Genomic DNA, 27,742 nt, shown 5'->3' with positions numbered 1-27,742 from the left:
AGCATTATGTTAATTTAATAAAATCAACGTTGCATGTATGTGTGTTGTGTATACGAAGGTGAATATATCACTAATCTTTAATCGATTCATCAGTTTTTGTGCATAATACGCATCGATGTTGATTTGACAGAAATTGACACATAAATTGTTAACAGAAATCGTTTCAATAAGTTTTTCCATGAGTCATCCGACTATATACACACCGGGTAACTCATCATTTCTTTATTATTATTTGCGCATAATATTTTTCGGTTGAGGACGTTGTTGTATGGAATACAGAGACCGTTCGTATACATATTTCTGCGAAATAAATACAACAACAAAAAGTGGAACATGATTCCTATAATATTATAAAAATTGTGACACTAAATCACTTCCACAAAAAAGCAGCTTTAGACGCTGAATCCACTAAAAAAAATATTTACACAAAAAAAATCTTCATATTCCTATTGCTGATGGGTTGGTTACAGCATGAGTGCAAGCAGAACAAAAAGTGTATGGTTTCAGTTCAGATAGGAAATCAAAACGGTAAAATGTTAAATGACAAATCGAAACTCGACTCTTCGTTTAAAAACTTTTTTTTTACTTTTCCCGCAAATGAAGTGAGTCAACACCAGCAGCATTATTCAATTCACATCCAAACCATATGCAAGGTATATATATGTTGTTGTATATATGAAACCATATTCTATCGTTATTCTGCCATGAGTTTCTGTTTACTTTTTATATTACTCTGGTGGTGGGTATATATAATAATGTATGATGCTATACTAGTTTTGTACAGTTTGCTACCGATGTACGCGAAGATTCTAAGAAACGATAGCTATCCAAGTGATACACACAATTGACTTTATTCGTATTATGGAGATTATATGGTTCGTACTTGGTGGATGATATATGGGTATTAGTCGAGTGATTGTAATCATGAGAATATCTTGCACCGCAAGGAAACTATTTTTCCAGTGGAAGACTGAAAGTGTCAATCAAGGAGACGACTCTCTACATAAAAAATATTTCACCTAAAATTTGGAAAATAGTTTAAGTTCGTGAAAAGATCCATCGCTCTTTCTACAAGTTTCTAAGTATTTATTTGTCTCAGCAACTTTTCTTTTTGTACTTCTTTCACAGCTGAAAAAATCGGTAAGAGTTTCAGTTTACTTAATTTTTCGAAATCTGTTTCGCCGGTTCACACTTTTATATTGTATTGCTATATGACGATGGCTTATATAAATATAGATCTTCAAACGTAACACACATTTGAAATACCGTCTACGTTCAGCACATCGTTGTCGATTTAGATGACAAATGGACGGATTGTAATAATTTTTCAGGTAATATCATGCAACTACATCATCGAACCCCCGTTCACCGTGTAAACGGTCTTTGATGATGGTTTGCATTGTAACCAAAAAAATTTAATAGCCGGAAATTACAATTTGGCACGAATTCAAAAGGTCTTTTCACATTTCAGCCAAGCCGTAAAAAACATTGATTTAAATTCTGACACGTTTTGCGAAAATAAATTAAAAATTAGCAAGAAATAAATTTTGTGAATCCTGCCTAGTAGGTTACGTGCTAGAAAAACCGTCTAGAATTGCGGTACTAATAAACTATCGGAATATTTTATTATTCAATAAATAGTTAAACGAATAGGGAAAGTAAGGCTCGTGACGGGTCAGGCTTTCTTAAACTAGTCTGCAAAAATTGAGTTTCGATCTAAGGTCAATTCAGGTCAAACCGAACCTGACGTGGACTTGAGAAGAAATCTGATCGAGGTCAAAATGACGATCAGGTAAATCTGATTACGAACTGTCCATTAAGGGCGCTCACCCCTTGGCAAATTTTTAGCCTACATTTGTGCGCAAAAATATTCGTTTTTGGATGATTTCTCTGAACCAAAATCTTTTTTTGAAAAAGTAAAACCATTAAATCATGCAAAACTTTTGCATGCTTTAATGATTTTAATTTTTCAAAAAAAGATCTTGGTTCAGAGAAATCATCAAAAAACGAATATTTTTGCGCACAAATGTAGGCTAAAAATTTGCCAAGGGGTGAGCGCTCTTAAGTATTCGCAGAGTTGGTAAGAAGTATCCAACTGGCAAAACGAAGAATTCTTTTTTCTGGTAACAAGCCAAATTTGATTTTGACATTTTCTTTCAGGACATTGAGAATATCTTCGTATGGTCGCTTAAAGAGATAGACCTGCAAACCCACCGAATCAAACAAAAATTTAGGCGTTATTCATAAACGACTTCCGCCATTTTCTTTAGTTTTTCATTTGATCCTTTTCAGCTGCGGCAGCTATTGTAGGTTGCTTGGAAACAAAGTTACCTGCAACAAGTAAGATTTTCTAAACGTTTTTGTCAGTGTTTATTACATTGGAGTCGCATTTTTGAGGTCGTTCTTTCAATTCCCTAAGAATCGGACGTCCCCTTAATAAAAAAAGTAGACAAAAACTATGGCAATTAACTGGTTAGAACAAAGAGATAATTGAACGCTCCTTTGATTGAACCATTAAGATCCATCTAGGTATCTACAAAATAATCTTCTAAGAAAAGGTCTGCGGATGACGGTCCAGAAAAGAGTAATCCGTCTAGTGGATTGATTTGCCAACCGTACAATGAAGTTAAATGGAAAATCATTTTCGTTAAATATTTTCAATTGTACGGTAATAGTACATTACTTATCAATGGGGTAAATGATGGAAATGGTACTTCTTGCCGATCGAGGCGTAGCCGAAGTACCATTACCATCATTTACCCCATTGCCAAGTAAGGTATTTTATTCAAAAACTTGAGGTAAATTTTTGGTTCCGTGAAGTAAAGTTAACTTTATGAATAAAAGGATTTTTAAACTCCTTCATTGGCATTGTCTGCTGTAACGCGACGTTCAAACCAAGAACACTTTAGAAAGAAAAAACTCAACATGATAATGTTACATTTTGAATACATTTATTTTCTGACTTTTCTGCCTCCTAACAAAACTTTTCGGACCAATTAAGTTTCCGTTTGCCTAACGACGGCGCTCCCAAATATCACTCGTTTCAACAAAGACTGGGTGTACAACGCTTCAGCTCATTTCATCTGAAATTCGATTCAAGTGTTTTCAGTACAAACCTGAAATAATTCTATAAAAGATGTGCAAACAAAAGCTTTAAAGAATACAACTTATTTGAAGTAATAAACGCACGAATAACGCCTAAATAAAAATGTAGTAAAGAAAAACGGAATAAATATTACTCACGATACATAATATAATGTAGAGGAGTCTGTGTGTGCGCGAAGATGAGAGAGAAGAAAAATAATAATAAAAATAAAATCGAAACATGAAATTATAATGGCTTTAAAGGTGAACATTAACTGCTGTTGTTATTATACGAAACTTATTGTGAATGAGAAATTGGTTTTGTATATGTTGGGTGCGAGCTGCCTTTTCGAAGGTGTAGTCTTTTCAAACGTTTTCATACGTACGTGGGATCATTTTTATTAGACTTTATCGATTCTAAATATAAATATTTTGAAAAATTAAATTTTTTAAATTCAAAACGAAATTTAATTTAATTGAAAGGAAAAATTTAATTTATTTAATTGGCTGCAAGAAACTAAATTTTTAAATTGGTTTCGATTCTAAAAAAAAATTATTCTTCGTAGAACTATTGATGGTAGAGAAATTTAATGCACAGATCAGTAATTATATTACAACAGCGGTAACAGTCTCAGGTCCCACCGACCCTTTAGGTATGAATTTCTCGAGATCAGTTTACCAACGTTTTGTATTAAAGGAAAAAAAGGTGGCAATGAAAATCGAAAGGGCACTTCATGAAAAGATTTCTGACCGATTCACTTCGTTGATGGTTCATTGGGATAACACCAATTTCTTCACGATTCAGAGTAGTCTAAATACAACCCGAACCTGAATTAAAATGTCAGGTTCTACCCGATCTTGCCCTGAACCTGAAATTTTTGATTTCGTGTTTATTCCGAACCTGAATTTGTTCGACCTGAATCTGTACAGAAAAATTTCAGGTCGAAATCCGGTTCATTAAATACGATACTGAGAAATTTAGTGGCTTGTTGTTCTGCATATAGTTACGTCAAATTGATCTCTTCAAAAAAATTAGTTGCTTCATTACTAATTTAAAGGAAAGACCGACTTTCGACTTAAAATTTCATATAAACTGGGTCCGTATACATGCATCCGTTCCATGGTGCCTGATATTAGGCCAATCGACGATAGTATGGCAACTGAATCAAAAAATGGTACAAAGTAGGCAATGAATGAAAAAATTATGCTCTCTGTTCAATCCTATATATTTATGCAGATCACATAATAATGTTGGGATCTTTACAAGTAATATTATTGAAGCAACAACTGAGTTAAATTCCACTATGTATTACAATATGCCTTTACGTTCGTTTGCTTAGAACTTGGAAATTAATTTACCCAATAAAAGCTAATATCTCAAGCTACTAATTTGCAGTTATCGAAATTACATGGTAGAAAGCAGCATTAAAATCGATTTCTTTCAGATTCAGACAATATTTTTTATGGGTGAAGTAAAGTCCGACGGACGCAGACGAATAAGAAGAGAAGAAGGAGAAGAAGAAGAAGAAAAAAAATCGAAGAAAATTGTAATTGTTGTTATTGACATGCAACAAATTTTATTTAAAAAAGAAAAATATGGAAAATAACAACCAAAATAACACTCCTTAAATAATAGTTTCGGTTTTTATTTCGTTAAGAACCATGAATAACAAAACCATCAAAGTTAGTCAGACAACGCACACTCTCTAGAACCCGTATATATACTCACGCCGACCATAAAACTTGTGAATCAGGTTTTATTTCTACAAATCATCATTTATAATTCAAAAAAAAAATAAGATGAAGAAGAAGTGAAGAGCACAAAAAACAACTCTCGCAATTTACAACATCGCACACAGAAAAGAGATTGATGATTGTTCTTTTTCTCGAAAGCATACATACAGCACATGAACGAGCGTCTAATTTTATATCTGTAGCTGCTGAGCAAACGTAAGGTTTTTTATTTTTATTTTTTAAATTAAAGTTGACAATTTATTTATCAGGTGGTAAATAATAACGTTCATGTTTAAGGAAATAAAATACTATTAATTAGTCATCTATTTACTTTGTTGCTATCGTCGACTAATTATTTTTAAAACGATTGAAACTGGATCATAGTTCAGTTGGCAATTTATGAGGCTTAGATAAAGAGTACTGAAATGGTTTCAGTCTATTCATATAAAGGGGTCCATTCATTAAGAATGTCCACACGCCTTGGGTCAAAAATCTTGCAAGTGTCCTCTCTGAAAAACTTTCCGCACAAAAAACCTCAAAAAAGCGAAAAACAAACGAAAGAAAGGGATAAAATTTCGTCGACTTGGGGTGGAATTCCGCTAAAGTCGCTCCAACCCTTTGCAGTGAAACTTATCCATGGATGTTTTTACATGTTATGGTACTACATAGGCTAGGCTCTCTCACCATACATACCATGTCTCGGACTTATGTCACTGCAGCCGGTCAGGGACTTGGGAAAATCACCTATTTTTTCACCTAAAATGATTGATACCACCAACAGGTCAACATGGACCTGGTGGTGTGTATACTCAAAATGTGCGTCTCTTGAAGGCTTACAAGGCTAAAAAATTTTTTTTTCCCAAAATTGTTTTACTCGATTTTGGGCACCTTTTGGCAGACCCTTACTTCATGCCCTCGAGCGTCGACAACAAAATAAAGTTCACTAAACGTAGTACTACGTTTTACTCGCAACAGTTTAACGAATCGAATGAGCTATAAGTCAATAATATCCGTGACCCCTTGTCCCAAAGTTGTTCAAAGATTTCGCGATATCACTCTTAATTAGGTACAGAATATTGGGAAGCAAAACGTGAGTGAGACCTTTTCTAGCCGCGATAAGACGGAATCTGTTCGACCTGCCTTTGTTTGAATGTCTTAAAAGCGTGCAAAAACAAATATATGAGCCCGGCGGTCGGTCTCTTACATTCTCCTAAAATATTCAAAACGAGACCACTCGGACAGTCTCGTAAAGTCCAACGAAAAATAATCCAAGAAAGACCACTCGGTCGATCTCTTACATTCTCCTAAAATATTCAAAACGAGACCACTCGGTCAGTCTCGTAAAGTCCAACGAAAAATATTCCAAGAAAGACCACAAGGTCGATCTCTTACATTCTCCTAAAATATTCAAAACGAGACCACTCGGTCAGTCTCGTAAAGTCCAACGAAAAATATTCCAAGAAAGACCACTCGGTCGGTCTCTTGCATTCTCGTAAAATATTCAAAACGAGACCACTCGGCCAGTCTCGTAAAGTCCAACGAAAAATAATCCAAGAAAGACCACTCGGTCGGTCTCTAACATTCTCCTAAAATATTCAAAACGAGACCACTCGGCTAGTCTCGTAAAGTCCAACGAAAAATATTCCAAGAAAGACTACTCGGTCGGTCTCTTACTTTCTCGTAAAATATTCAAAACGAGACCACTCGGCCAGTCTCGTAAAATCCAACAAAAAATAATCCAAGAAAGACCACTCGGTCGGTCTCTTACTTTCTCGTAAAATATTCAAAACGAGACCACTCGGCCAGTCTCGTAAAGTCCAACGAAAAATAATCCAAGAAAGACTACTCGGTCGGTCTCTTACATTCTCGTAAAATATTCAAAACGAGACCACTCGGCCAGTCTCGTAAAGTCCAACGAAAAATATTCCAAGAAAGACCACTCGGTCGGTCTCAAAAGTCTCGTAAAATATTGAAAAAGAGACCACTCGGCCGGTCTCGTTCACTATTTGTTCAACAATCATCAAAGAAAAGAAAAAGTGAGAATGAAATGCGACTGAATACGTAAGGAGACTGAAATGAGACCGTTGATCATGCTCATTTTACAGTCTCACTGAGAACTAAATTTTTACTCGGGTAGCTGCTTGTGATATATCAAATGAAAGGTATTGACGAGTAGAACGAAGTTGCTGAACATTGTTTTTGGGTAAGATGCAACGTGGGCTTGTTGGGAGGGCTCAAAGGTCATTACTCAGCCCTAAGTGTTTTTTGCACATAAATCGAGTAAATCTCATCCGATTTTGCTAGATTTAGTTTTTTATGGAAGATAATTGAATACCGAAAAGAACGTATCGAAAAAAGTTTCAAATTTGGGCCCTTGGACTAAGGCCGCTACTCGGCCCTAAGTGTTTTTTGCACATAAATCGAGTAAATCTCATCCGATTTTGCTAGTTTTTGTTTCATTTGAGAGATAATTGAATGCCGAATAGAATGATGGCGAAAAAAATTTCAAATTTGGGCCCTTAAACTAAGGCCGCTACTCGGCCCTAAGTGTTTTTTGCACATAAATCGAGTAAATCTCATCCGATTTTGCTAGATTTAGTTTTTTATGGAAGGTAATTGAATACCGAAAAGAACGTGGCGAAAAAAGTTTCAAATTTGGGCCCTTGGACTAAGGCCGCTACTCGGCCCTAAGTGTTTTTTGCACATAAATCGAGTAAATCTCATCCGATTTTGCTAGTTTTTGTTTCATTTGAGAGATAATTGAATGCCGAATAGAATGATGGTGAAAAAAATTTCAAATTTGGGCCCTTAAACTAAGGCCGCTACTCGGCCCTAAGTGTTTTTTGCACATAAATCGAGTAAATCTCATCCGATTTTGCTAGATTTAGTTTTTTATGGAAGGTAATTGAATACCGAAAAGAACGTGGCGAAAAAAGTTTCAAATTTGGGCCCTTGGACTAAGGCCGCTACTCGGCCCTAAGTGTTTTTTGCACATAAATCGAGTAAATCTCATCCGATTTTGCTAGATTTAGTTTCGTTTGAGAGATAATTGAATGCCGAATAAAATGATGGCAAAAAAAGTTTCAAATTTGGGCCCTTGGACTAAGGCCGCTACTCGGCCCTAAGTATTTTTTGCACATAAATCAAGTAAATCTCATCCGATTTTGCTAGTTTTTGTTTCATTTGAGAGATAATTGAATGCCGAATAGAATGATGGCGAAAAAAGTTTCAAATTTGGGCCCTTGCACTAAGGCCCTAAGTCCTTTTTCACATAAATCGAGTAAATCTCAACCGATTTTGCTAGTTTTTGTTTCATTTGAGAGGTAATTGAATACCTAATGGAAAGTTGGCAAAAAATTTTGGGTTTCTAAAATAATGTCGTAAATTGTTGGTTTTATTTGAAAGGTACTTCGTACGGGCGTTCGTAATTGCGCTATGCGCAATTTTAAAAATGAACATTTTCAGTAAATTTGACAATGCCTAACTTGACTTGCATTTTGGTAACAGACGCATTAGAGGGTTGTAGACGTATTAGGGTTCCGGGCTTATTAGGGCTACGGACGTATTATGGTTGCGGACGAAATAGGATTACGGGCTGTACGGGGCTAAGTCGCAGCAAACGCTCCGACTGTTCTGATGCCTTGTTTTGATGGGTCGGCTTACTTTTTCTTAAAAGTTAAATTTAGCCCAAAATAGACTCCAACAAAGGTTGTGTTATCAACCAATGACGCGACACCCCGATCGTATGTGCTTTTGTTTTGAATCATTTAATCCTCAGATGAGGTTCGAAATTTTCGATGAATATTTGAAAGGAAATAGACCGCGATGACAGCAAAACGTTCAATCCCACATCCTCAAACGATGATGGTAAAATCAATTAAGGCCAAATAAAATTATTAACGCAAGGAGTGTGCATTTCGTAAACAGAAGATGAATGAAACAATATATTATAAAGCCCCTGGTTTACCATCCATAAATACTAAAGTTATCGTAATAAACTCCGGCATCATTATCGTTATTCGCACAGCTTCCATATTCGGATTATATAATTTTTATTGTTGCTTACATCCAATCAAATAAATAAATATTAATTTTAAATGATTCGATGAAAGAACCATCAGTATCTTTTAACAAAACGAAAATGGTTTCAAAAACTTTATAAATATTTTCTGGATTACCAATGGGTAGGATATGCACGGAACATATTTTTATGCGTACACTTGTTGAACGAAGAGAAAGAAAGACGAACGAGAAATAAAAAAAAACTCGGTATAATATTTAGGTACATAAATCGATTGCCTGTTATTTTCTTCATCTAAAGATAAATATATACTCTCCATCTATATACTACTTATTACACGTATTATTTTTCCTTTGTCGAGCAAAACCAACCTCATTCAACGCTAAATTACCTATAATATCCGAATGAAATCAAATAAAACGATAAAATAAAGAAGCCCAAAAGCGAACGTTCAATTTGATTTCTGACGGTGATTTTCTCTCGATTTTTTTTTCTTCATTTTCAATTTTTTATTATATTTTTTTAAATGACATGTACATATCTATATATGTACAGACGTACATACGTTGGTATACCACACAGATCACATATATACAAATAAATTTATATCAGTCAAAAAAACCCTGAGGGTAAAAGTGACGCAAGTCCTTGTGTCTACAAAATAACTGATATCGCTGAGGGTGACGCATTCTGTGTCTGTACGCAAAAACTTTATCAACAAAAAATTGACACAAAAAATTTAAGAAAGAAAATTGACCCAAAAAATTAGGAAAGAAAACTTTACAAAAAAAATTGCGTCACAAGTGGCAGATGTTGAGGAAACTGCTGTAAGGAAAATAGTTAAAATAGGGAAAAATATGTCCTAAATCATCTGCCACTTTTTGTCACTATTTTTTTTTTTTGGAAAATTTTGTAGTAGAGGACTTGTGTCACGCTCGCTTACTAACGTGCGGGCATGATGTACGATTATGTGTTCGAAACAAACGTAACTTAAAGAAATGTATTATACCATCACCCTGTGTGTGACGTATATGTTAAACGTGATCTTCTTTTTTAACTTAAGATAATACCGGTTTTCATACTTTTTTTTCTCTTCATCTTTCTTTTTCTTTAATTCGGTAAAATAAAGCGAGTATAGTAACCTGGTTAGTAGTACATTATATTGGTATAGTCAGTTATAATATTGATTTGAAAATCTTATATTCTTCTTTCGCTTCATGACTTGATTTTATGCGTGCTATTGACATGCTCAGTAAGAACGTTATATTATTAAAGAAAATTAAATCAAATTTAGAACACACCTGTTAACAGGCTCCGATGCTCTCGGTAAGTTTATATTGATTAACCTTTTGTATGATGCTATACATACGGTATAGACCGTCAGTAATGATATGAAAAACAATGATAAATGGTAAACGAGCATCGGTGCTTGTGCACAAAATGTTTGGTGATACAATCAATTTTATTTAGCCCTAGGATATAATGGAAAGAATGTCGCTAATAACGAGAGATTGGCTGTCAATATGTGGGTGCTTGTGATTGCTATATTTATAGATTAATTTAAGCAGATGCTGCTCAGTTGCGCTAGACGCTTTAAACAATTCAAATAATGCGAATTTTAGAAAAAAAGAGACAGTCACAAGATCTTCGTATTTATTCTGATCGTTTGAACGATTATTATTTCTTGTGAGTACGATCATCTATTGTCTATGGCATAGATGTGTACCAGTCTCACAGGGCCTATTTTAGGGAAATAAATTCCGTGAAATTCCTGGAGTCTGGTTTCTGTTAGGTCTTGTAAAGTACCATCCATCAGCTCCATTCAGCTCAAATACGAAAAACTGAAATGGCCGTAAGAACAACAAAGGACCTTCGGTTTGTCGTTTTTTTAGGATTTTTTTTCTGTAAAATGTAAAATAGGTCCTGCAGGCCTAAAACATCATAAAACATTTAATTTTGGAATATCCCATTTGAGTTTTAAAAAGGAACTCTAAGGAGAATGGCTCCGTTTCTTGGATATGGGTGAGCTCAACAAGCAAATGTCGAAACGCTGACGCCGGTAGGCTTAGAATGGTGGCGGGACATTTCCACACCGTCAATATCGTCAGGAACGATATTATCGTTTTTTTGGACGATACTATCGTCTAAAAAACGATAATATCGTTTTTAGACGATAGTATTGTCTCAAAAACGATATTATCGTTTTTTAGACGATACTATCGTCCAAAAAAACGATATTATCGTTTTTTAGACGATACTATCGTCCAAAAAAACGATATTATCGTCCAAAAAAACGATATTATCGTCCGAAAAAACGATATTATCGTCCAAAAAATTTTCATCCAGGACGATAATATCGTCTAAATTGAAAAATTCTAAAATATTGTCTGGACGATAGTATCGTTTTATTGTCGATATTATCGTTGAAAAAACGATATTATCGTTTTCTGGACGATATTACCGTTCTAGAAAATCTAATGGATATTTTCGTTTTATGTACGATAATATCGTCCAAAACGATAATATCGTCCTGGGCGATATTATCGTTTTTTTTAAACGATAATATCGTCAAGAAAACGATAATATCGTCCTGAAAATATTTTAAAATTTATAATTTTAGCCGATATTATCGTCCTGGATGACATTTTTTTGAACGATAATATCGTTTTTTAGACGATACTATCGTCCAAAAAACGATACTATCGTTTTTTAGACGATACTATCGTCTAAAAAACGATAATATCGTTCCTGACGATATTGACCGTGTAGTTATGTCGCCTCATCGCTTAGAATAACGAGGGCTTGGAAATAGATGTTTTAAGCAGAAAATGCAAAACTATCACCATCAACTTCAATGGCCCAGTTCGCTGAAACCGATAAACCGGCCCTGTTTCAACGCTACTTGTGGACTGTCGAGTCGAGATATTATTCAGAATCATTCTCTTGTTTTATCGATCTGTGCACTCATGGGTGTCGTCACAAAATCGAAACAAGAAGAAAAATCCCATTCGGAAATCTTACAATAATAACGTTTATACTTTCAGGGAGTAGGTAGGGGGTACCAGTTATACTCACCTAAAACATATCACAATTGATGAGAAAAAATAGCGACAAATACAAATACGGAATTTGAATACCTTTTCGATTCAATGCAAATTGCCTTTTTGTTTCTCCAATGTGCATCAATTTTGATGCTATAGAAGAAGGATCGGGGTCGCTAACTGAATGAATCTGTGTGTGATTCATATCATGATTTTAGTACGTGTGAGCGAGTGACGAAACAAAATATTTTAAAAATTTTACACACACGTGCCGTATCCCGAAAGTACAATAGCTGAACTCGAGACACAATTTTGCAAATTACAACCCTAAAACTATTTTTTGGTTGTGTCCCTAAGTCCAATAACCTTTTCTAAACACACACCAGAGAAATCCCTAATATTAACATGAAACGGTATAGGTATACCATTTAAACATTACACATCTGTATAAAACATCGCGTTACTACACATAAATTGTTCATTGTAGAAAATTATATGGCAAACCAGTTATGCACATTAAGTATTCCATCAAATACTTTCCCGCTTTTCTAATGGAAATGAAATTAGGAATAAAAAAAAAATTCTTCAACTAAGTTTTTAGTCCCTCGTCGTGTTCACTGTTCAGCATATTATGCATCTAACATACAGTAATGTTATCCATTGTGCCCACATGCCTATATGAAAACGAGAAATATGAAATTGTTTAAATTTCATCCACACAATGTAATATATGTGGAATCGATTGTACCGTACATACCATGGAGGAATATCATATCAACTCACCCCGTGCCATATGCATGTGTATACTTTCGATGATTGAATTTAATGTTTTTGTATTTTATTTTTTTTTCTTTCTTTCTTTTTCTCCCTACCGGAGGGGACACACACGTTTATTACTACTTTGTTTCGAGGTTTTGCATAAGTGAGTCGAGTTCATATATATATATATATATGCAACGATTATGGTTTGGTTGTTTACGTAATGTAGGAAACAGGAAAAAAAAATCTATTTCAAAAACATCTGCTTTTTTCCGTCAACATTCCGGAGATTATATTCACAAAAGGGGTGGTTTGATATGCGGACGCATAGGGCAATTGTATTATACATTTTTTTTTCTCTCGATATTTTATTATGAAGTGGATTTTGAATAGTATGCGATGCAGTCGAGGCAAGTATACTAACCTTGTTTTTGCTAAATTATTGATTTTTCGCTTGGAAATGTGCATGGAAATCAGGGGCTTTGGAATGGTTGCATCAAAGCACAATAATGATATGCATTTATTTCCGACCACTTTCAATGATCACTTTACCTGAATTGTATGCGCACAAAGTGAAGCGTCCAGTTTACGTAGCACTACATAATAAGAAACATTTATTGATGGCATTGGTATGATACATTAGACTATAAGAAAAATGGACGAATTAAGAGTCATATCGCCAAGACTTCAGGTGATTGGGGAACAAGCCGACTCCGATTTTAATGAGTGATAGCTCGTTGGATTCGTCTTTCAATTCTAGGAAACACGTATCTTTCACTTTTTCTAAAAAAAATTTGTTTTCTGTGAAAAGTGTTCAAAAGTGATCACATGTCAGAGAGTACCGAAAACAGTTTTTCGGCAATAACTCAAGAAAAAATTATTTTAAATTGTTGTAATGTTGTACGATTGTCGGCCTTGGAAAGACCTACAGATAGAGTATACGCACTGCTTGGTGCTAGTTGATCCACGAGAGCTATGACTTAAAATATAGTGAATGTTCGGAGAGTACTGCTTCTCTGCAGCTTCGTTGTTCCACGGAACTAAGTATGGGGTGTTGTAGCTGGCCTCACCCACTATCGTTCCACACATAAATGAGCCCAGTACTCTTGTGCTGCAAGCCCACAGAAGTGTTAGAAAAAAAGTTGGTGCCAAAATGCAGATTTTTTTCTTCTTTCTGAGGGCTCTACAGCTGGAACAGCATCTGGAACGGTACTATGGCAGTCATTCTTTATCGTCTACTATTCTTTTACCTTATCAATAGAAAAACGCTTCGATATGTCACGAATATATCAGATCCAATGTTAGTAATATCAAGAGAAAAATTATCAAATTTTTCTCGGAGGATTTTAGTCAAATAAAGTGTTAGCGTATAGCAAATGACCTCAGGACTCCGGAACAGTAGTTAGTTTTTCAATTGGACCAATATTTGCTACGTGACAGGAGTTTGGCAAACCGTTTGCTCCCACTTGATCATATCGTTTTTCCAAACTCCTGTCACGTAGCAAATATTGGTCCAATTGAAAAACTAACTACTGTTCCGGAGTCGAGTCCTGAGGTCATTTGCTATACGCTAACACTTTATTTGACTAAAATCCTCCGAGAAAAATTTGATAATTTTTCTCTTGATATTACTAACCTTGGATCTGATATATTCGTGTCATATCGAAGCGTTTTTCTATTGATAAGGTAAAAGAATAGTAGACGATAAAGAATGACTGCCATAGTACCGTTCCAGATGCTGTTCCAGCTGTAGAGCCCTCAGAAAGAAGAAAAAAATCTGCATTTTGGCACCAACTTTTTTTCTAACACTTCTGTGGGCTTGCAGCACAAAAGTACTGGGCTCATTTATGTGTGGAACGATAGTGGGTGAGGCCAGCTACAACACCCCATACTTAGTTCCGTGGAACAACGAAGCTGCAGAGAAGCAGTACTCTCCGAACATTCACTATATTTTAAGTCATAGCTCTCGTGGATCAACTAGCACCAAGCAGTGCGTATACTCTATCTGTAGGTCTTTCCAAGGCCGACAATCGTACAACATTACAACAATTTAAAATAATTTTTTCTTGAGTTATTGCCGAAAAACTGTTTTCGGTACTCTCTGACATGTGATCACTTTTGAACACTTTTCACAGAAAACATTTTTTTTTTAGAAAAAGTGAAAGATACGTGTTTCCTAGAATTGAAAGACGAATCCAACGAGCTATCACTCATTAAAATCGGAGTCGGCTTGTTCCCCAATCACCTGAAGTCTTGGCGATATGACTCTTAAGTGCGCAAAAGCTCTAAGATAAGGCCCTCAGTTGTATTGAAATAAGCCGAACACATTATGGTAAAATTAGGCTTCCGAAAATTTACAAACAAATTTTGTTTTTCTTTTTTCGTACATTTCGCGTAGTCTTTTTTCGACCGGCTGACGAAGGACTTTAGGTTTCTGTGGCAAGACTTATTATTCAGAATTTTTAAGAAGTTTTAAGTAGAGGCAAAACTTTCATTCACAAAGTAAATATATCAACAAAAGACACAACCGCTCCAAAATATATCTTAGAAATTCGGTTAAATATTGTCAATGACTCGGTCTAAAGACAGTAGGAAATATCCACTGTAATTCGCATAAAAAACTTCTCCGAAACAATTGGATTGATGATAATATAGGACAATTTCTGGATAGAAACTATGACTTGATATAAAACCACAGAGAATTGTAAAACACACGCCGATGACATCGACAACAGTGAATAAGGTAATAGATTAATCAGGGTTGGACGAGCAATAACACTTATACAAACAAAACTACTGTAACGTTTTTATACGGTGTTACCACTACATACAAGAATTACTATTTATAAAACAAGTACAAGCACTTTTGTGTGTATGAGTGGATCAGCTGAAAAATAGTTGAAACAAAATGTCTAAATTTCATCGTCGTCGCCTGTAAAAGAAATCTATTTTACATGCCAACGTGCGGCAAAGAGCACTTTACATCACACTGTTTGTGACTGTGAAAAATTGATTACCTTGACACATTAGCATGTGAAATGAATTGGTAATTGTCCATAGTCGATTTATCGAATTAAAATTGCAGATCGATGCATCATATAACTGATGGATTGTTATTCTGAACCCGAAAAAATTTTAAAAAAAATTCCAAACGAAATTCCTGGAACTGGGGAAATAGCTACCAGCGATCTATAATTACTACAACGAAACAGTTAAACATTCTCCTGCACTACTCGAAGGCTATATATCTACATCTAATAAATCGCGCACATAATATCGTCTTACCTTTTCTGTAATTTGATAAAAATATCGATTACTATTTCATCAACAAAAATTATTCACATTCTACAGGTAAAACGATTTTAATGTTCGATGTTGTATTCGCAATACCCGACGTTCCATGAGAACCATTAGATTCAATTATTATATTACAACCGACTCATCGAAACGAAAATGCATTTCAGAACATTTTAAAACATGTTCGAGTGTATAAAAGGTTGTTTTATAAGATCACCTCAGCGAAGGAAGTTCGTCGAAGAAAATTAGTTCGTTTTCTAAACGGACTTTCGACACAACTATAACACATTTAAGGGCTATACACATGGTTGCAAGCGAAACACTATGGGAATTGAAGTAAAATTTGAGTGAAACACACAGAGTTCCCATATAAACAGACACTGTGATTATTGTAGATTCAAAGTAAAATAAAATAAAAAAGAATTGTAAACCCAAACAAATTCCGAAATAAACATGAATTTAATTCGAAATTTCGTAACAAACAAATGACACAGGTAGTTTAATTTCAATTGTGTGGCGGAAAAAAAGTTCCTTCCCGAAAGCAGTAATAACCATATTACGACAATAATGTTATGTACCCATCGAGTGCATGCAAGTACCATACTTTATTGGTAGGTTTGTGAATGAAAAATAATATAGAATGGAGAGAAGAGAAGTAGGAAAAAAAATATTTAGTTTTTCCATTCCATTTAAACATTTCAAGTAAGTTGAATTTATTGTATATCCATAAATGGTAGATTATTTAAATTTTACAAAACATATGCGTAGACATGTACGAAAAAGTTAAAAAAATTTGTGGATTAGATGTACCGTGTTTTACGATGGGAAAGTGAATCTGTTGAAATTGTGTGTGATAACATTTTATTACAATATTTGAAAAATTCGCACGGTATACAAAACAGACATGCATTGACAGGAGGGACTAGCAAACATTACTTTTTAAGATTTTGTTCGATTTCTTTAAAATGTAGTATACGGGATGCAACATGCAACACTAAGAGTTCATACAAGAAATGATGTTATAAAGGAAAGCGATTTGTTTGCGTCAGTGATGTACGTGTGACGTATGAGAACATTGTTCAATATCTCAGTTGTTTTTTTTTTTAGACCTGCTAAGGCAGATAGAGCGTTTCTTGAGACCTAATAACGCCGATAAGCTGTTAAACAGCAGTGACTAATCATTTACGATTAGAAACGAGCCATCAGAACAGTCGGAGCGTTTGCTGCAACTGAGCCCCGTACGAACCCGTATATCTATTGCGTACGTGACCCTAGTGCGTCTGTCACCCTACTTTGACCGTAGACCTATTGCACCCGTAAACGTAGTTGAAGTCAAATTATTATGAAATGTGTACATCTTAGAAATTGCGCATAGCGCAATTACGAAGCCCCGTACGACGTTCCTTTCAAATGTAACACAAATTTCAAGTTGACCTAAAATTTTAATTTATTGAGAGGCCTAAGGCCAAGTTACGGCCTTAGTCCAACGACCCAAATTTATTTTTTTTTCAACAGTATTCTATTCGGCCTTCGATTACCTTCCAAATGAAACAAAAATTAGGAAAATCGGATGAAATTTACTCGAGTTATATGCAAAATACACTTAGGGCCGAGTAGCGGGCTTAGTCCAACGACCCAAATTTTGATTTTTTTCAACAACATTCTATTCGGTGTTCAACTACCTTTTAAATGAAAAAAAAATTAGGAAAATCGGATGAAATTTACTCGAGTTATATGCAAAATACACTTAGGGCCGAGTAGCGGCCTTAGTCCCAGGACCCAAATTTATTTATTTTTTCAACAACATTCTATTCGGTGTTCGATTACCTTTCAAATGAAAAATAAATTAGGAAAATCGGATCAAATTTACTCGAGTTATATGCAAAACACACTTAGGGCCGTGGAGCGGCCTTAGTCCAAGGACCCAAATTTTAAATTTTTTTCCACAACATTCTATTCTGTGTTCAATTACATTTTAAATGAAACAAAAATTAGGAAAAAGGGATGAAATTTACTTGAGTTATATGCAAAATACACTTAGGGCCGAGTAGCGGCCTTAATCCAAGGACCCAATTTTTTTTTTTCAACAACATTCTATTCGGTGTTCGATTACCTTTCAAATGAAACAAAATTTAGGAAAATCGGATCAAATTTACTCGAGTTATATGCAAAATACACTTAGGGCCGAGGAGCGGCCTCAGTCCAAGGATCCAAATTTCAAACATTTTTCTCACCACATTCTATTCGGTATTCAATTACCTTTCATATAAGACAAAAACTAGCAAAATTGGATGATATTTACTCGATCTATACGCAAAATACACTTAGGGCCGAGGAGCGGCCTCAGTCCAAGGACCCAAATTTAAAACGTTTTTCGCCACATTATATTCGGCCTTCGATTACCTTCCAAATGAAACAAAAATTACGAAAAAAGGATGAAATTTACTCGAGTTGTATGTAAAATACGCATAGGGCCCTAGTAGTGGCCTTAGTCCAAGGACCCAAATTTAATTTTTTTTCAACAACTTTCTATACGGCGTTCAATTACCTTCCAAATGAAACAAAAATTACGAAAAACGTATTAAATTTACTTGAGTTCTATGTAAAATACACATAGGGCCCTAGTAGCTTTTCACTTCTAGGGCCCTAACTCACGGTCCACTCACCCGATTTTAAAAAACTTTTTTTTCCTGGATCGGTATTGACAATACCTATCATTTGCCGTTTCATTTGCATTTCCATCGTTTTTTTTGCCGTAAATATCCCCAAAAGACCTTAAAGCACTCAGGCGGCCCTAACTCACGAAGGGCCGACCCAAATATGCCCATCTTCGAACTTAGCCTCACTATTTCGACTATCTTTCAGGGAAAAAAAAATTTTGAAATCGGATTTGATTTACTCAAGACATCGACGTGACGGACAGACAGACGGACAGACGGACAGACAAAATTTTTATTGCGGTATGAACATAGGCAAACACTTTACCCTTACCGTCTGCTTCGAATTCCATCAATTACACACGGCATCGTAATCCTATAAGCCCCTTTGTACTTCGTACGGGGCTAAAAACCATTTCAACAATGTTTCTGACGCGAGTCGAACCCGAGCCGCATAGCGTATGAGTCCATCGCTCTACCGATTGAGCTACGTAGCCCTCTACATTGATAGAATTAGATTAGATTTCAAAATTACTATTCTTACAGGTCTTATGTAAACATCAAAAAACAGTGAGTTTGTTCATTCTGCGAAGCATAGTTTTATTGGGGCGACTCGTCTCTAGCATACTTATCCAGAACCCTTGGATAAAATTGTATAAGTTGTTCGATCCAATGACCCGTCGTTGTTTCTGTGCTAAATTGTTAAAAATTTAATTTTCTATAGATGCTCTGGCTCTGGCTTGATAGTCTAGACACGCTACTGACTATAGTGGGAATGACTTCGCACGTATATAACCACTTAACATTTCGATTCCTCCAAGAAAATACTGTCGTTAGACCTAGACCACGAAAAATCTGTTCTTGAATAGAACGATTCAAACGTAAATTCACTTCAACGTTGTGTAACACAGATTTTTGTTTCTATTAGTATCTGTTGGGAACTGATCTACACTGCTCATTTTAATGTCTAAGGGATGTAGCTACAACGGATTCATAAAAAATGTTTACTTCAAGCCCCTAGTAAAAACATAGCTAACGCCGACCCGTACGAAACACCTATTCGTATCAAAAGCCTTTAATGTGAAACTCTTCATTTCTCTTACTTCATTTTCTTCTCTGCTGAAAAACTATTCTTCCTTTTAAATCACTTACATTATCCACTCTTTGCCTTGTTATCATATACAATTAAATTGCCGGAGGCAATATAGACAGCCCCGTACGAAGTCAACTTTCATAAATTCCTATTTAAACAGCTATATACCGCTATATTTACCTATATTTTCCTATAAATAAACATTTCACAGATGAATATGCTATTATATAGCTCTATATGCCTGTATATAGCTCAATATAGCTGTATATAGGTATATATAGATGTCCATATATGGAATCCCTGAAACCCCTCACACTTAACACATTATTTCCATGTTAACATAAACTCTCTAAGTACCATTTTCCCCAAGATACTTCAATTTTACTAAAATCCAATATGGCCGCCGGCAGCCATTTTGTTAGGAGACCGGAAATAGTACCGACGCTTTACATTCGTTAAAACCTTTCAAACAAAAAAAAATTCATGAAATTCGGTCAAAATTTACTCGAGATATTGTCAAAATACACCACGTTCACTGTACTTCCGAGTAGCCAGATAAGAGCTCACTCCAAGAGACCTAGCTCACGCTCCGGAGAACATAATTTCCCTGATTGGTACGGTCAATACCTATCTAATAAAGCTAAAACAGACGAAATATGTTCAAATGTGGCCGACCTACAAGCAAAAACTGCTTGCCGCCCTGTGCCTGTTCCACACCAAGGGGTCTAACTCACGAGTCGGTCTTCCGATTTCCATAAACTTTTTTTTTGTCGATCGGTATTGTAAATACCTTTTATTTGACGTATCACTTACAAGTTTAACGTTTAAATGTCCGGAGATATCTTCGAAAAACCGTAAAGCACTTATTGGGCCACAGCTCGGGATGGGTCGATCCAAAATCACTCATCTTCGAACTCAGCCTGTCTTTTGACATTACCAAACGGGAAAAAAAAGAATTTTCAAAATCGGATGCGTTTTACTCAAGTTATCGTGCAGACAGACAGGCGGACAGACGGACAGACAGACGGACTTTTTTTTCGCGGATTTGGCATCTCTAGACAACCACAATAGGTTTCCCCTTACTCAGGGAGTCCAATTCGACGTGTTACAAACGTATGCGTAAACCTATAAGACCCCAGTACTTCGTACGGGTCTAAAAACGTAGAAAATAGTCTTGAGTAAGTCCTCCTTTGTCAGCGCTGTCGATAGAAGGTGCATGTACGAAAAAAAAGCTTTTTCCACGGTGTAAACTATTCTCTACAATCGGTAGTAGAACCATTTTGTTTGAGTGGAAAGGATACTTACCGTTTGGTTTTTAATTTTCTCTTCCGTCAATTGTAGGTAGCATGATCTCTACAACTTTATCGGTGTAGTCAAAATCCAGTTAGATTGAAAATTTTTCAAGATTTTCACTTCAAATAAAACGTTTTCATCGCAGATAACTTTTCGTCTAAATTTGTTTATTTTCCGAGGTATTTGGAGAGGGGCTTCTCACTCTATAAATTGGCGTTGCAGCATTGAAAATCATTTACCAGAAATTGTTGAGGAATTGGCTAATTGCCTAACTGAGATTTTGATTCAATTCGTGGAAACTTATTTAAGATCAAAGGTTCCAATTGTTAACAATTATTTTTTGCTTCAAACAAAAATTTCTTATTCATCAAGCAAACAACAAAAAATGTAAAATGGCCAAATGCATTTCGAATACACCTTCGAAACATAGGTAAGTCCACAATACTTCCCATTGTTACACATATTGTAGACAGACAATTTCTGTTGCCCGTAAAGTTCTATTTAGTTTCCACTCTCGGAAAATGTGCATATATTTTTCAACTGAACGAAACATGTGCAATGAAATGTATGAATAAGTTTTTAAATTGTTTTTCCTGCAGTATATTTATAAGATAAAAATGCTTAACATTTTCCAAAGTTATTTTTATTAAATAACGTTATACTATACTTAAAATTGTACGCAACGACAAAGCATACGAAAATGCGCTAGTTTTTTTTTTCGCCAGCAACACAATATGTTATCCCGTGCATACTTTACCAGAGGTATATTTGATCTGAATGTTAAATAAAACAGTCTGAGCATATTGTTTAGGTTTCGAAACAAAGTTTTATATTGAAAAATATCATAAAACAATGTGAAGAATGATTTGTGTACGAAATGAGTTGTCTACGGTAGGCATGGTAAGTATATACAATTTTGAAGCCAGAAGTTACTACTAAAAATCTAGAATCATAAAGAAAACTTCGTTTGAGTTTGCATAATATTTTCTCATTTATACTTGGAAGTTTTAAGGGAAAATGGAAAGTTGTGCATGCTGGACATTGCCAATTGAATTTTTTCTACTTCTTTACACGGCCTTTGGCAATTTTATTTACTGGAACTACTGAAAAATACCGAAATTTACCAAAAATTTAATGAATTTATCGAAAAACTACTTCGGTAAATTTACAATGAAATTTTGGTAGATTTTCGGTAAACTTTCAGTCAATTTTCGGTAAATTTTCAGTCTGTAAATTAAAGTTAATAAAATTTCTAAAATTTCCGTGCTATGCGGTGTGTTTAACTACATCTTAAAGATTTTCGCAAAAAGTATCTAGCATCCTAGTCAAAATACACATAGGAAAAACCTGTTTGATTTACCCAAATTCCAATTCTCAGTGTGAGTACAATACTGGAATATGTAAAGTTCTCTGATTCGAGCTTGAAAACAATGCCTTGCTACCTCGCTTGCTACGCATTCTAATATAGGTAGACATTTTTGAAGTATCTTGTGGGAAAAGTCACTTCAATGCTGTCAATATAATTGTTGGCATAGTCATTAAAATCATCTCGATACAATGCAACAATTGGAAATTTTATGAAGTTATGTCGCATATGACGTAGATTGAATATACCGTTAATTAATATCAAAATTCTGTATATTCAACTATAATCGACTTTAAGCTAAGAGAGACCTTATTGTCATTTAAGTTTTATTCGAGGGGGAAACCACTCGGGTAATTGATTACACACCCTGCTCGGAATTGACGGAGAATCCGGTAATTAAACTGAATTGACAGGAATTAATGGGAATTGAAAGAAATTGAAGGAATTGAACGGAAAGAATTGATCCGGTAATTGAGGTAATTAAATGGAATTGACAGGAATTAAAAGGAATTGACAGGAATTAATGGGAATTGTAAGAAATTGACAGTTAGTATCTATAGAAATTGAAAGGGAATGGTGGATTGAAGTTTTGACCGATTCGACGCAGAACGTTATTCTAAGCAAAAAATTGTTCTACCGTATGCCTCTAAAATGCACAGATTTTTTTATAAAATTAATTTTGTTTACAAAGTGCGACCCTAAATCGACCCAATTTTGTCAGCCGCCTAAAATGTGCCGGAGGCCGTTTCCAGTCTCGATGCAGCAAGAACGTTTCGAAGTTTAGACGAACTTATAAAAAGTTCAGTGCATTTTAGAGACATACCGTTGAAAAATTTCTTGTTTAGAATAATGTTTTACGTCGATTAAAAATAACTTGTCAAAACGTCAATCACCCATTGAAAGAAATTGAAATGAATTGAGAGGAAGTAGAGTGAATCCGGCAATTAGATGAATTGATCCGGTAATTGAGGTAATTAAATGGAATTGACAGAAATTGAAAGAAATTGAACGGAATTGAAAGGAAATAGGGCGAATCCGGCAATTAGACGAGTTGCTCCGGTAATTGAGGTAATTAAACGGAATTGAAAGGAATTAGAAATTGATTTGACACTTTTTTGGCCAGTGGATTACCCCTCGGTTTTATTACCACAACGGTAATGTTATACGTGGGGTAGGACGAGTCGAGAATGTGCTGGTGTATTGAAATTTTAGATATTCAAGCATTTTTTTCCTCATATCTTCTAATACAGACGTATACTATTCCGGCATACGGTTATGGACAAGTAGAGAATTAATGTCAATAATTTATTTAAAATACAGGGTAAACCGAAGAAATGACTTAGTTTCTAGCCACTTGCTCACTGTAGAGCAAATTCTTATCTATTTGTTTACAGAACATTTTGACATTCCTGCATTTCACGTACAAATTTCCGAGTACGAGTGCAGGGATTCGAAAAAAAAACTAATGAAAATTCATCCACAACTGATTTCCACGACAGAATTTCGTAGGAACAATTACAACCGTCACAGAATCAAAAATTCATCACTCTGTTAGAGTATCGTTCGCTTTCACATTCAAATGGTATGAAAATAACTTAATAATGTCTGTCCGATGCTTCCATCACAATAAACATATCCACGTCTATGCATAGATGTTAATGAAACATAAATTGTGTAGCACAATATTAATTATGAAATAATTCGAATCGTAATGTTCTATTAAATTCTCTGAATTTTGAACGGTAAATATTATTAAAAACAAGAAAACATGGGCACACAACATTTATATATAATGTACATGTGCATAAAACGACGGTATAAGTCGACAGCATCCCTCACAGCCTATGCATATTTTAGGTAGAAACATTATTGCCTTGACCATATAATTCAGAGTTATTTAGCAATATAAACCGCATTCGCACGGGACATAGTTTTGTGCATTTCGTTGGCTATGCATGCATGATACAAAATAATCAAAAAAAAATGTATTCAATTCTCCGTGCTGTTTTAAAATTGCGATGTTTTGTCATTGCAAACTCTGTCTCATAAGCATGTTTTAGGAGCGAGGGTAAGTCTTTAATCAAAATAAATCCACGAAGTTTTGTCCTGCACCTAATATTAGACATTTCATCAAATTTTACTAACAACGCAAAAACGGACAACTCGACTAAGTTGATTTTTTTATTCAACGCAAAAACGGACATCCACCGATTGAGTAACCTCAAATTTAATAAAATGATTCTCAATAGTCTCTCCACATCTTAACTTCTTCGATTCAAAACATTTTGAATAATTTACAAAAGCTTAAAAACATCGTAAATCTGCAGCAATCAGAGTCATTAAAGGATGAAATTTAAGGATGGTTGGATGTTGTATCCGCTCATTTGACCCCTCGTAATCCCCAAAGTTAAATCAGTCAGAGGGATTCTTCTAAAAAACAGAACACCGAAATCGGACGCATTTTCTATTGGACTTTTTTATATGTGCCCAGTAAGGTATTCGACCCCAGATGCCAAAACCACTTTCAAAAAAATTCCTCGAAGCTTGTGTGGCTAATGTGAGGTGATCAAAAGCCGAAAACATGCACTTTTCTTACAAAAATTTCTCGAGGTACACAAAACGTACAGGGTCGTGTGGGGTGTCATTAGAAAGGTAATTACATGTACTTCCAGGGCAAATAGGGTCTTATTGGGTTTAAAATTCATCCACACTGAGATATGCACAGTTGAAGTTTTCAACCAAAAAAAGACTGAAAACTTACACTTTTCTAACAGACATTTCTCGAGGTACACAAAACGTACATGGTCGTGTGGGGTGTCATTCGAATGGTAATTGCATGTACTTTCAGAGCAATAAGATTTATTGGGGCTTAGAAGCGTCTACGACGAACTATGAGAAGTTGAAATGCTTAAGTGCTTATATTGAATCGTAGATGCTGTCAAACTTCCGTAAGCTCTACTTTCCCTCAAAGTATATGCAATTACCTTTCTAATGACACACCACACGACCCTGTACGTTTTGTGTACCTCGAGAAATTTCTGTAAGAAAAGTGTGAGTTTTCAGTCTTTTTTTGGTTGAAAACTTCAACTGTGGCATATCTCAGTGTGGATGAATTTTATACCCAAAATAAGACCCTATTTGCCCCGGAAGTACATGCAATTACCTTTCTGATGACACCACACACGACCCTGTCCGGCTCGTGTAACTGGAGAAATTTTTGTTAAAAAATACATATTTTCGGTTTGTGATCACCTCACACTAGCCACACAAGCTTCGAAGAATTTTTTTGAAAGTGGTCTTGGCTTCTGGGGTCGAATACCTTACTGGGCACATATAAAAAATTCCAATAGAAAATGCGTCCGATTTCGGTCTTCTGTTTTTCAGAAGAATCCCTCTCAGTAATAAGTGTCCATTACGTCTCATGTCAGTCCAAAACTCACAACGAATCAGTACAATGAATATTAATCGCTTTCACTCTGTCTACGTCCAATGTTAAATGACGTTTTCACACAAAAGTTACCGAAAGCTAGTGATTGTAACAATGTGCACTATAGAGACGAGACGAAAAATTGTTCAACTGTAAAATATTGTCACCTAATAGAAGTTGCACATTTCATTTCTTTTCATTTTACCAAAAAAAAAACTTTTTTTTAGGTCAATGATAGTTCAAATCCACTTTCATTTACAACCAAAATCCGTTCAGTTCACTTTCCGTGTAATTATAGAAAGGTTTGCTGAAATTATGTTGATGTAACAAAATTTGATAGAAGCTTCACAATCCATAAACAAAGTTTCAAAATCTTCTAAACCGATCGGTGTGCACTTATAGCAGAAGTGTTGAGCAATTTCTTCTTTTTTTTCGTAAATAAACCTTGGATTATACCAAGAAAGAATATTTCTAAATGACTGAATATATCTGGTGAGTGTGTTTGCTTTCTGGTAGAGTGTTTTCATCCAATAATCTTGCAAATGTTTATGTTTATTTAGCTTGGAAATATTGCAACGTCTCACAAATATTAATTACCGTCGAAAAGATTTCATTAAAATTGATGGAATCTAAAATGAAATGAAAAGCCGGAATGGAAGTTTCAATTGACCATATTTTCGCGAGTGTTCCCTTTGCAACTGTCGTTTTGAACGAAAAAAAAATCCTTTGAATAATAAAATAGAAAACTAACAAACGCAACAGAATAAACAAAATAATAATTTCCTTGTTGCAACGCACCCGAAAATTATGTGAAATTTATTTATATATAAAAAGCAACAGCAACAACAACATTGCAACGGAATTTCAACCAAAATTGTTAATTAACATGCAGCCGGAATGGATTTGAAATAAATGAAATTTTTAGAGTCGACTTTTCATTATTAATATTACAGAGTTATGCTCGTTGATGTGATGCTTAACATGCACTTGGTGGAAGTTTTGGTGAACTGTAGAATTGCTGTCCTGCGAAATGGTTTTGCGTGTTTAGTAACACCATAGTTTCAGTCCGTATTTTTGTGAGTTTGTTTAACTTATGACGGAGAATCAACTCACATTGATCTTCGAAAAAGAACTGTGATTGAGAACTTGGGTAATAAAATAAATTCAAACTGAATATGAGCCAATCACTTTACCGGTTACACTCGTGACATAAAATAAAATAAATTCGTGCGACTGTGAATGATAATTCCAATCAAGCATTATCATGAGTAACAACAAAGATGAAAAAGTCATCGGTCCTATGTCAGTACACTTAAATCTCATAATCCTTTAAGAACGAACAGTCAACAGTTGAAGATAACGACAACGCAACTAAGTGATGAGCTCTGGCTTGAGTAAATTGGTATTTTATATGTATGAATTGGCTGCATATTGCAACAATTGAAGTACAAGATTTAGTCAAATTTAGTTTTTTCACCTCTTGACAATGTAACGATATGAAAGTTTACTTTCATTTTCGTTAATGATTCGCTAAATGGGTACATGGGAAGCTGGTCATCACTTTACCACTGGCCTGATGAGATCGCATTTTAAAAACTTTTTTTTAGTCTATGAGATTAAAACAGTTGCAGAAACCATTCGCTTTTATAATATTGTTGAAGCAACGAAGCAGGGCTTACTTTAGAGAATTAAAATTCTGAAAATTCCGAAAATTCTGAAAAAGTTCCGAAAAATTCTGAAAGAATTCCTAAACGAGCCATCAGAACAGTCGGAGCGTTTGCTGCGACTGAGCCCCGTACAAACCCGTATATCTATTGCGTACGTGACCCTAGTGCGTCTGTCACCCTACTTTGACCGTAAGCCTATTGCGCCGGTTAATGTAGTTAAAGTAAAATTATTATGTAATGTGTACATCTTACAAATTGCGCATAGCGCAATTACGAAGCCCCGTACGACGTTCCTTTCAAATG

The 27,742-nt window shown here is 35.1% G+C and overlaps 1 protein-coding gene and 1 long non-coding RNA gene across 7 annotated transcripts in view; one reads left to right on the top strand and one right to left on the bottom strand.

Annotated features, from left to right (window-relative positions):
- Positions 1-27,742, bottom strand: part of LOC119069639 (protein scalloped) — a 136,846-nt gene that overhangs the window by 60,298 nt on the left and 48,806 nt on the right. The gene's annotated exons all lie outside the window — the stretch shown is intronic.
- On the top strand, positions 387-4,627 carry LOC119069654. Its single transcript, XR_005086369.1, has 3 exons — positions 387-528; positions 604-653; positions 4,530-4,627. It is a non-coding gene; the product is annotated as an uncharacterized LOC119069654 (long non-coding RNA).

Source organism: Bradysia coprophila (assembly GCF_014529535.1).
Source record: "Bradysia coprophila strain Holo2 chromosome X unlocalized genomic scaffold, BU_Bcop_v1 contig_38, whole genome shotgun sequence".
In the NCBI taxonomy this organism is placed as follows: Eukaryota; Metazoa; Arthropoda; class Insecta; order Diptera; family Sciaridae; genus Bradysia; species Bradysia coprophila.
This window is presented reverse-complemented; position numbering and strand designations above follow the sequence as displayed.